This window comes from Pan troglodytes, chromosome 1 (genome assembly GCF_028858775.2).
Source record: "Pan troglodytes isolate AG18354 chromosome 1, NHGRI_mPanTro3-v2.0_pri, whole genome shotgun sequence".
NCBI classification, from domain to species: domain Eukaryota; kingdom Metazoa; phylum Chordata; class Mammalia; order Primates; family Hominidae; genus Pan; species Pan troglodytes.
The window spans coordinates 108,688,202-108,698,756 of NC_072398.2; the positions used below are offsets into that span (position 1 = coordinate 108,688,202).

Consider the following 10,555-nt stretch of genomic DNA (forward strand, 5'->3'; position numbering starts at 1 on the left):
GGAGAATGTGACAGTCTCAACAACAGTTGCTATACTACTCTTACCAAAGTGGTTTTCCTATGTGCTTCTCAACAGATTGGCCCTTTCTTCAAATAAGAGCAGTTGGAACAACAAAAGCTGTTCAGTTGTACCCTTGGAATCCACGGAAATCCTGGGTAGGGAAGCTCCAGTACCACCAACTGGAAAGACTGGGAATGCCTAGTAGCTGGTACTGGCCATTGTCGTAGGCTTTGTCCACTTTGACAAACTGAAGACGGGGACTCGACTCACCTTCGCCAGCTACAGGAGGACCTCCAGACGAGGTTAGGTCGACTTCATGGTAACTTTAGATCTTGAAACCTCACAGGATTTTTCTTCTCTTCCCCTTGATCTCTCTTCCGCTTACTCAACAGGACCGGACTCGCCGCCTTTCTTTCCCGTCAGAAAGGGATCCCTTGCGGACAGGACCGAAGTGAGTAGCTGGTTTCCCCTACGTGTCCTTCCGGGCCTGGGTGTCTCGGGAGCTCAGGCTGACAGGAGACCTAACTACCGGCGAGTGAGACCAGCAGGAGCCTGGAGGGGCGCGCACCAGGGTGGAGGTTTGGTGCCGGGGGTTGAGAACAACAGTCAAACCCTCTTCTTCCCTGTACCGCGCACCTGCCCCCTGGGATGCCGAACGAAGTGGCCCCTAAGGCTTCTCTGCAGGTCCAACCGAAACAGGCCTGAAGTTCCAGGATGGGCGAGAGGATCCTCTTTGAGCGAAACCAGCCTTCTGCCTGGCTGGCCCTGGTCAACACACTCGGAAGAGGCCGATTTGGCGGACAGAACGGAAGAAAAGACCTAAAGGTAGAATCTCATGATGTCGAGATGTTAAAACCCTCAAATTTTTCCAAATATGCAGGGGGGAAAGAGGATAATAATATTCCCAATATCGCAAGAGTTATACACCCCCGCGTGAAATGGTCCTTAATAATATTCCAAGGCGGAGGGGATGATGTTACTACATATATCGCAGAAAGTGTACACCCCCCAGGGATATTATTCCCATGATCCTGGAGGGAAGAGGATATTACTTTAAATATCACAGAAGGTGTACACGCCCCCAGTGATATTGTTTCTAATTTCAACGTGGGAGAGGAGGATATGACACCCAACATCGCAGGGAGTAGAAACACTCCTGTGATACTGTTCTCAATATTCAGGGAGAAAGAGGTTGATATTACTCCCAATACAGATGGGTGTACACAGGTCTGTGAAATAGTTCATAATTTCCAGAGGGGGAGTTGATATATACTCACAATATCGTAAACAGGCTATAAGTCCACCGTGGATCGTAATAGCTAGGGGGGGAGAGATGGTTGCTATTACTCCCCTTATTGCGGGGCGTGCCTCACCCCCCTGCGATGTGGATCGTGATAGCCGGGGCAGGTGGAGGGGGTTCCTATTACTCCCCATATCGCAGGGGTTGCCTCACACACCTGCGATGTGGATTGTGACAGCCGGGGGGGGGGAGGGGGTTGCTATGACTCCCCATATCGCAGGGGGGTGCCTCACCCCCCTGCGATGTGGATTGTAATAGCCAGGAGAGGATCCAGAAGTCAGAATCCATTTTCGATCCAAACCATATGGAATAGTGATGGCTTTGGTGTCTGAGAATAGATCCAGGCATGGAATCACACAGACTTTCATTCAGAGCTGGGTTTTGCCATGTGCAAGTACCTCACCTCTTAGAGGAGATGAGATAAAATATGTGGAACACTTTCCACAAGTCTGGCACACAGACAGCACTCGCATATTTTTAGTGCTCTTATTGTTGAATCCTTTGGGAGAAAAGATAACAGATTAGAGTGTAGATTTCTTTCCCTCAGCTTTTGTTTTGAGCTCAGGCTGCTTTATTCAGTGATGACCTGTATTTACTTCATAAGCAGACACTTCATTGGAGATTTTAGCTATATTTTCCCCATGGGCCCACTTTATGCTGAAACAGTAGCACAGATGGTGAGACAGTTTAATGCCATTGCCTTACCTCCTGATAACAGCATTGTTGACATGTCAGCCCTCCATGTCAAAATATTATGACAAGCATAATAAGTAAAATAAATTAAAAACACTTATTGATTTTAAGTGTTATTTCCCTCTACTATCAATGACATACGATGTCAAATGTGATATATTTGAAGTATATTTTAAGCAAGATAATTAACAAATTGGATTTTGGAGTTGATTCTTTAACATGCTTTATGCAATTTCATGAAAAATCCCCGTATGTAGACACAAATCAACAGAAGCTCCTGGCCATGAATATTGTAATATACAATCCCAATGATACCCTTCCTACCAAGGCATCATGCCCATACACATGAGATGAGAGAAGAGAGAAAAATATGCTGTTGACTTTGCTCACACCATTCTGGTAGAAATCAACAGCCAACCCAGCATTCATACAAAACTTAGAATTGGAGTAGTGGTAACTTCCTCTTCATTTTATCCCAACCCCATCAAGATCTACCTTCTCTGTACTGAAGGTTTCCTAGGCAAGGGTAGAGATTGGGCTGGGGCAGAGGTACACCCAACCAACCACCACCTTCTGGACCCCATCGGGGGTGACATCACGTTTTCATGAGGGAAGGCTTTAATAATAACAAAATCCGAGTGCTACAGAAGATGAAAAGCCCCATGCTCTTCTGCACTGGAGAGTGAAGCTTTTAGTACAACAATGTGGTTAAAAAGGAGGAGGAGAAAAGGAAGCAGAGGCATCAATTACAATTAGAGATTTCCTGACAAGGCCTATGCTAAACGAGTTATAGAGGCAATTACCCTAAAAATTTTGAAGCAGTCATTTGCTCAGTAACTTACACTGACCTGACACCCAAGCAGAGATTGCCATAAGCAGGGAATTTATGGTGTTAGAATGCTGCTTTAGCGTAAATTACCTCAGGGAACAGATTTAAACCAGTTGCGTTTTAAAAATTATGCAGCAACAACAACAGCAAAATGAGTTTATGCAAACTCAATACCAATTGCAGAATGGGGCCCTCTAAGTCTTTATCTTCAAAGATGCTGCATTCCTTCTCGCCTGTTTGTTTTCTCTCTCTGGATGAAGATTCACAGCATTAATACATAATAACTCTATCTCACTCCATTACGGGTAGTTCAAGACCGCTCCGCATAAACTATATGCACGGCTTTGTGTCTTCATCTTTAAAACCACCAAATACCTTGGTCACAGACATATGTTAGGTTTAATGCATCCCCTGCCATAAATGTGTTGCTTAAGACTAATGAACAAACGAAAGTTTGTTTAAACCTCTTTGTGAAAATCAAACTAGCTTTCAACAGCTATTCCTGTATTTATTGTCAGATGTGAATCATCACTGAGGTGCTTTGCCCTGAACTATAACCAGTTAATGCTCATAGTTTCATGGTACTAATTCACTTGCTATGGTTTTCATTTTTTGTTGCATTGTTTTTCCCCCTCTCTTCCTTTCTGTCAGTACCATCTCCAGAAAGGCACTGTATGAAAAGTCCCATGTTGTTTCTGGCAGAACTGACACATTTGTGCCTAGCATAGTGATGCTGTTGTCTGCAGAAGGGTCACAGCCTTCAGAGACTCTCCTGCCAGTGCTGTATTTTGCCTGCACCCCTCCGGCTTGGCTTCTGCACTGAGACCCTCCTAACAAGTGAGCACAAGCAAGACACTCTCCCTGCCTCTACCCCCACCCCTCCTCACAAAGTAGCTGTGTTTTCAGACTCAGCAGCACCTGAAAAGCTCCCACCAGATTTACCCATTATACTAAATATCAGGTTTTAGAAGCTGGGAACTGTTATTCTAGTGTTGCTGGGTGTCATTAAGGTTGCACGTCTATGCTTGTTTAATTTTTCTTCTGCCATGAAGCAAATTAAGTGCTCGGAGGTTTTTTTCTGTCTCAGTGGGGTCCACCCAGAAGAAAAAAGAGAGTAAGTGTTCCAGGGTTGTGTAACTGGATTTTTTTTGCTGTTTTCATTATGAGGAAGGAATTAAAAATCCCTCCTAGTCAGTACTTAAAATATCAAAGTCATTGTTTAATGCCTTTGAGTCACTGTACAACTAATTCAATTGCACAGTATAGCACCGTTTCATGGTGTGTGAAACACAGATAGTACATAGAAGTGATTGCAAAGTTGAATAAACACCAAATTAGTTTTAAAAGTCTGCGACTTCCCAGTGGAGTCTTTCAAACTGAACGGCACTATTGTCTGACAAAGTCGATGGTCGCCAAAAGGTTGCATTACCTTCTGCTTGTGCTAATGTGAGAGAGTGTCCCCTGACACTGTGGCACCTGGAGGAGAAGGCCGTCCTCTGGGAGGCTTGTGTGCTGACAACTCCACATAACCAGCCTGCTTGTCACTCAGGGAGACATGGCCACACAACACAGCCTGGAGTGGACAAGGAAGAGAGGTGGTGTAGGTGAAAGAAAGGCCATGGCCAAACGAGAGACCCCAGGACAATTTTTAAAGCAGTTTGATATAGATGAAATATTGTAATTTGAGAATTAAAAAGACAAAGTTAGGCCCCAGGCTTTGTTGCTTCCTGGCTGTGAGACTATTTTCAACTCATTTAACATTTCTGAGCCTCAGTCTCCTTATCTGTGCCCATTTGGTCAATAACAATTTTTCACTAACTATTATGTATTTTCTAGGCACTGTTCTAAGTGCTGCAGTGCTGGGGCCACAATATCAAACAAAACAAGTGAGTCAGTGTCTTCAGTGAAGTTTACTGTATATTATAAACAGTCATAGAATTCAAAGACAATCATATAACCAACTCTTTTGGATGGCTTAGGATGTGCCAGGTACTGTGCTAAGGACAAGAGATATAACCAGACACAAACCAGTCCCCATCCTCAATCATTACTTATTCACTCAACAAATATTTTTGAGTACTTACCCTGCACCAGGCACTAGGGATATAACAGATAAAAATTAAGTCTCTCGCTTCATGAAGCTTTCATTCTGATAGAGGGAGACAGGCAGTAAGCAAATAAATGGTTTATTCCACCACCCCTTCAAGTCTTCACTCAAATGTTCCTTTTTCAATGAGACTATATAACCAACGTATTTAAAATTTCAACCACCATCCTGCATTCACTGCTTTTCATCTTGCTAAGGTAGTTAATATGTGTTAATTTGACTGAACCACAAGGTGCCCAGATACTTGGTCAAACACTATGCTGGGTGTGTCTGTGAGCATGGTTTTGGATGAGATTAACATTTGAATCAGTAGACTGAATAAAGCTTATTTCTTTCCCCAGTAGATGATCCTCATCCAATCACTTAAAGGCCTGAATAGAACCAAAAGTCTGACCTGCCCATGAGTAAGAGAGAGCTCCTTCTGCCTGATTGCTTCAGCTGAGATATCAGCCTTTTCCTGCCTTTGGAATTGAACTGCAACACTGGCTCTTCCTGGGCCTCAAGCCTGCCAGCTTTTGAACTGTAACCACACCATCATCTCTCCTGGTTCTCAGGCCTTTGGACTCAAATCAGAAACACACCATGGGCTCTCCTATGTCTCAAGCTTGCCAACTGTGATCTTGAGACTTCTCAGCCTCCATAATCACATGAGTCAATTGTTGGTTCTGTTTCTCTGGAGAACCCTAATCCATCACTTTACATATTTCTTCCATTACGCATATTGTTTCCCAGCATATTAAATAATTTACTGATTATATTTTTGGTTTATTATTTATTTCTCCTCCTGGAATGTAAGTTTCACAGAGATCTTGTTCATTGCTAGATCTCAAGCCTGGCATCTAGTAGGCATTCAGTAAATAGCTGTTGAAAGATGAAAAAATAAATGTAATCTGCCAAGTGGAGGTAGGTACTGTGAAGAAGAATAAAACCAAATAAAGGAACTTGAGGGGAACAAAGGCACTTCTTTTTATAGAAGGTAGTCAGGCCCTGGTGGGACAGTGGATATTACTACTGGGATATATTTTTTATCTTCCAAACTAGGATATCTTCCTTAATCCTGAGATCCTTGTAGAGTCACATGGATTTATAGGAAATAATACAGGGAAGTCTCATGTAGCCTCTACCCAGTTTCCTTGAATAGTACCATCTTGCAATATCATAATCAAGATATACCTATTGATACAATGTAGAAATCTTATTTGGATTTTCCTAACTTAACTTGTACTTGTTTGTGTGTGTGTTTAGTTTCATGCAATTTTTCACATGTTTAGGTTCGGGTATCTACCACCACAGTGGAGATACTAAACAGTTCCTTCACTACGAGGATCTCCCATGTTGCCTTTTATAACCACATCCACCTCTGCACCCTTTACCCTTACCCTTTTCCAATCTTGGGCAACCACTATTCTGTCCTCCATTTCTATACTTTTTGTAAACTAGGACACTTTTGAAAGCAAAGGGGATACTATTAATAATTACGGCAGGACAACTGGTTAATGAGCACTGTCCCTGATGAAACACATGTGGGCATCTCTTTATTATAGAACAATCACGATATGGTTTGACTCTGTTTCCCCACCCAAATCTCATCTTGAATTGTAATCCCCACATGTCAGGGGAGGGGTCTAGTGGGAGGTGATTGAATCTTGGGGGCAGACTCCCTCCTTGCTGTTCTCGTGATAGTGAGTGTATATTTTTTTCTATACAAGGCACACCAATGAGTACTTTTTAATTAACCACAAGATATGGTTGTTTGGAAGTGCGTGGCACTTCCCCCTTCACTCTCTTTCTTTCTGTCCTGCCGCCATATAAGAAATGTCTTGCTTCCCCTTCCGCCATGATTGTAAGTTCCTGAGGACTCCCAGCCATGCAGAACTGTGAGTCAATTAAACCTCTTTTCTTCATAGATTACCCAGTCTCAGGTAGTTCCTTATAGCAGTGTGAAAATGGATTGATACAAATCATAACAACTATATCTAACAGTCATGGAATGGGTTCAGCATGCCAGGCACTCCACTGATCTTTGTCCACATTATCACTTTTAAAACTCAAAAAAAGCATGAGGCCAATACTGTTATTGTTCACATTTTACAGAGCAAGAAACAGAGGCAGCGAGGCATTAAAACACCTGTCTAGGGTCACAGGGTGTACAGCTTTCAGAGCCAGGAATCATAACCAGGTCTGTCTTGTTCTAAAGCTTGCCTTTTGTAACTCCTGCACATTAAACAAATAATCACAACTAATTTCTTAAATAATTACAAGAGAGCCAAGTGTTTTGAAGTATAAATACAAAGGGCTACCGAAGCATAAAATGGGAATTGGAAAAATACCTACCTCACCCAGAATTATTGTAAGAATTAAAAAGCACTCATTGGTGCACTTTGTATATCAAAAAGAACCTTTAAAAATGTTCAGCATTGTCAAACTTTGTACCAGGAGAGATAGTCTTATCTGGACATTCATCACCTTGAATTTCCAAAATGTTAAGCGCCATCTCCTGAACAGTGCAATAGCTTTCTGTATACACTTTGGAATACTGACAGAGAATAATGAATTTTAAATTTTTAAAAATCTACAGTTTCTGACTGCAACCCAAAGAAAGTATTCACTCTGACATCATAAACTGTATAGCAGAGTTCGCCCTACAAAAGAAATTGTCTATGATTTCCCCCAGATGTGAGGATCCATCACTGAGGGAAGGAGTACGTTCCTTATGCTCTGGGCAAATCTCCGAGAGTTCCCTCTGACGCTGGAATTTTTTCCTCAGATCCAAGATCCAATTAGTCGCCAATTCGTGATTTCCTGTCCGCCAAGTGCGTGGGCATTGATCTACAGGCGAGTTTCTCCACCTCCAGGGAATGGCTACTTCGGGTTCGGTGGGGGCGGGTGTCCTCCGGTGGATTGTAAGGTGTTTAGCAGCATCCCTCACCTCTGCTGACTAGATAGATGCCAGGGGTTAACATTCTCCCTCCGGGCTTCCCCTAGTCGTGGTCTTGTGTCCCAGCAGGGATGGGGGAGGCGTGTGAGGGTGAAGTTGCCGCCTGATGAGAACCATTGGTACACATAGTCCTGTCCTCTGAGCTTGTGCAGAGGACTCTCCAGATGAAGGCTCAGGGGTCGATCCAGCTCGAGACCCCCTATCTCCCCCCCACAGTCGAACCTTAAAATTTGAGGGTTTTAACATCTCAACATCATGAGATTCTACCTTTAGGTCTTTTCTTCCGTTCTGTCCGCCAAATCGGCCTCTTCCCAGGGTGTTGACCAGGGCCAGCCAGGCAGAAGGCTGGTTTCGCTCAAAGAGGATCCTCTCGCCCATCCTGGAGCTTCAGGCCTGTTTCGGTTGGGCCTGCAGAGGAGCTTTAGGGACCACTTCATTCGGCATCCCGGGGGGCAGGTGCGTGGTGCCAGGGGAAGAAGAGGGTTTGACTGTTGTTCTCAACCCCCGGCACCAAACCTCCACCCTGGTGCGCGCCCCTCCAGGCTCCTGCTGGTCTCACTCGCCGGTAGTTAGGTCTCCTGTCAGCCTGAGCTCCCGAGACACCCAGGCCCGGAAGGACAAGTAGGGGAAACCAGCTACTCACTTCGGTCCTGTCCGCAAGGGATCCCTTTCTGACGGGAAAGAAAGGCAGCGAGTCCTGTCCTGTTGAGCAAGCGGAAGAGAGATCAAAGGGAAGAGAAGAAAAATCCTGTGAGGTTTCAGGATCTAAAGTTACCATGAAGTCGACCTAACCTCGTCTAAAGGTCCTCCCGTGGCTGGTGAAGGTGAGTCGAGTCCCCGTCTTCAGTTTGTCAGAGTGGACAAAGCCTATGACAATGGCCAGTACCAGCTATTAGGCATTCCCAGTCTTTCCAGTTGGTGGTACTGGAGCTTCCCTACCCAGGATTTCAGCGGATTCCAAGGGTACAACTGAACAGCTTTGTTATTCCAACTGCTCTTATTTGAAGAAAGGGCCGATCTGTTGAGAAGCACATAGGAAAACCACTTCGGTAAGAGTACAGTAACTGCTGCTGAGACTGTCACATTCCCCCTCCTCCTCCTCCTCCCTCTTCCTAGAAATGTCCAATGAAAATTAATCCCCACGATCCGCCTGTTGTACTTTCAATGTACAGTTGATGGAACCTAAGGGAACTCTAGGAGGTTCCAGGGTGAATATCTGAAGTATGACACAGTCATTTTTATTTACACATGCATTCCAAAAACACATTGGACAAACACATCCAGTTCACCTGTGCCACACTTACAAAGATGAGAGAAGAGGGACTACATACAAACAAGTGAGAGATGTAATCGAATGGCTTTTAAATATCTGCCGTTTCCACTGAAGGTCTTCTTCTCTGGATACACCTGCCAGTGTCTTCTCTTTCTCCAAAATCAGACATTCAAGTGCCAGACCCTGAAATCAGTTTTCTGGTTCCAACTTGTTCTTCCCCATTCTGTATCTCTGCCCCTCCACTCTCTTCTTTCATATGCAGGAAAGTTCAGCTCTCCCTCAGTTTCTAATTTGCAACATCCCAGTTGAAGAACGCAATGACCAGCATCAAAAATTAGACACCCTCCATGGGACTCCATCTCTGTCTTAGTTGGAGCTTCTATAATAATGTAACATAAACTAGGTGGCTCATCCACAACAGACATTTCTCACAGTTCTGGAGTTTGGAAGTCTAAGATCAAGGTGCCAGCATGGTAGGGTTATGGTGAGGAACCTCTTCCTGGTTATAGACTGCCATTTTCCCACTGTATCTACAGGTGGCTGAAAGAGGCTGAGAAAGCTCTCTAGTGTCCCTTTTATAGGGGCACTAATCCCACTCAGGAGGACTCCACCCTCTGGATCTAATTACCTCCCAAAAGCCCCTCCTCCTAATTTTAACACTTTCCAGGAGTCGACAGAGGAAGGTTAGGGTTTCAACCAAGGCATTTTGGGGGGACACAAATATTAGGTCTCCTGTGATCTTTCGAGAAGAAGAAGAAATTATAAATGATCCAAAGCTTTGTACATTTCACAGTTAGAAATAAAGAAAACTTTTCCTAAGATTTTGAAAGGCCTGAAATGTGAGCTTCCTCCCCACCAACCCCACCACCAAAATCTGGACTCTGTGCTGAGTGTTGTGGACTTTTTGTGTGTTCATCCTCCCTGCAGACAACTGAAGATTTATTCTCTCCAGAGGGTAGAAGAGAGGATCTATTGGGAGAACCCGCCCCCAATATTTCAACGTAGGTTCTTTCTATTTTCCTTAAGTGTCGGCAGGCTGAGAAATAAAGACAGACAGTACAAAGGGAGGAATTTTACAGGTGGGGAGCCAGGGGTGATATCACATATCAGTAGGACCGTGGTGCCCACCTGAGTCTCAGACCAGCAAGTTTTCATTAAGGGTTTCAAAAGGAGGGGGTGTGTAAGAACAGAGAGTAGGTACAAAGATCACATGCTTCAAACAGCAAAAAGCAGAACCACTGATAAGGGTCTAACAAAGATCACATGCTTCTGAGGGAACAGGGAAAAGGGCAAAAGCAGAACCACTGATAAGGGTCAATGTACAGCAGTGCGTGTATTGTCTTGATTAACATCTTAAACAACAGAAAACAGGGTTGAGAGCAGAGAACTGGTCTGACCACAAATTTACCCGGGCC

The 10,555-nt window shown here is 44.1% G+C and overlaps 1 long non-coding RNA gene across 1 annotated transcript; it reads left to right on the forward strand.

The window, feature by feature from the left end:
• The first annotated feature begins 210 nt into the window (after positions 1 to 210).
• LOC104004074 (uncharacterized) lies at positions 211 to 5,678 on the forward strand. Its single transcript, XR_001708285.4, has 4 exons — positions 211 to 302; positions 393 to 825; positions 3,474 to 3,659; positions 5,271 to 5,678. It is a non-coding gene; the product is annotated as an uncharacterized LOC104004074 (long non-coding RNA).
• The last annotated feature ends 4,877 nt before the right edge of the window (positions 5,679 to 10,555 follow it).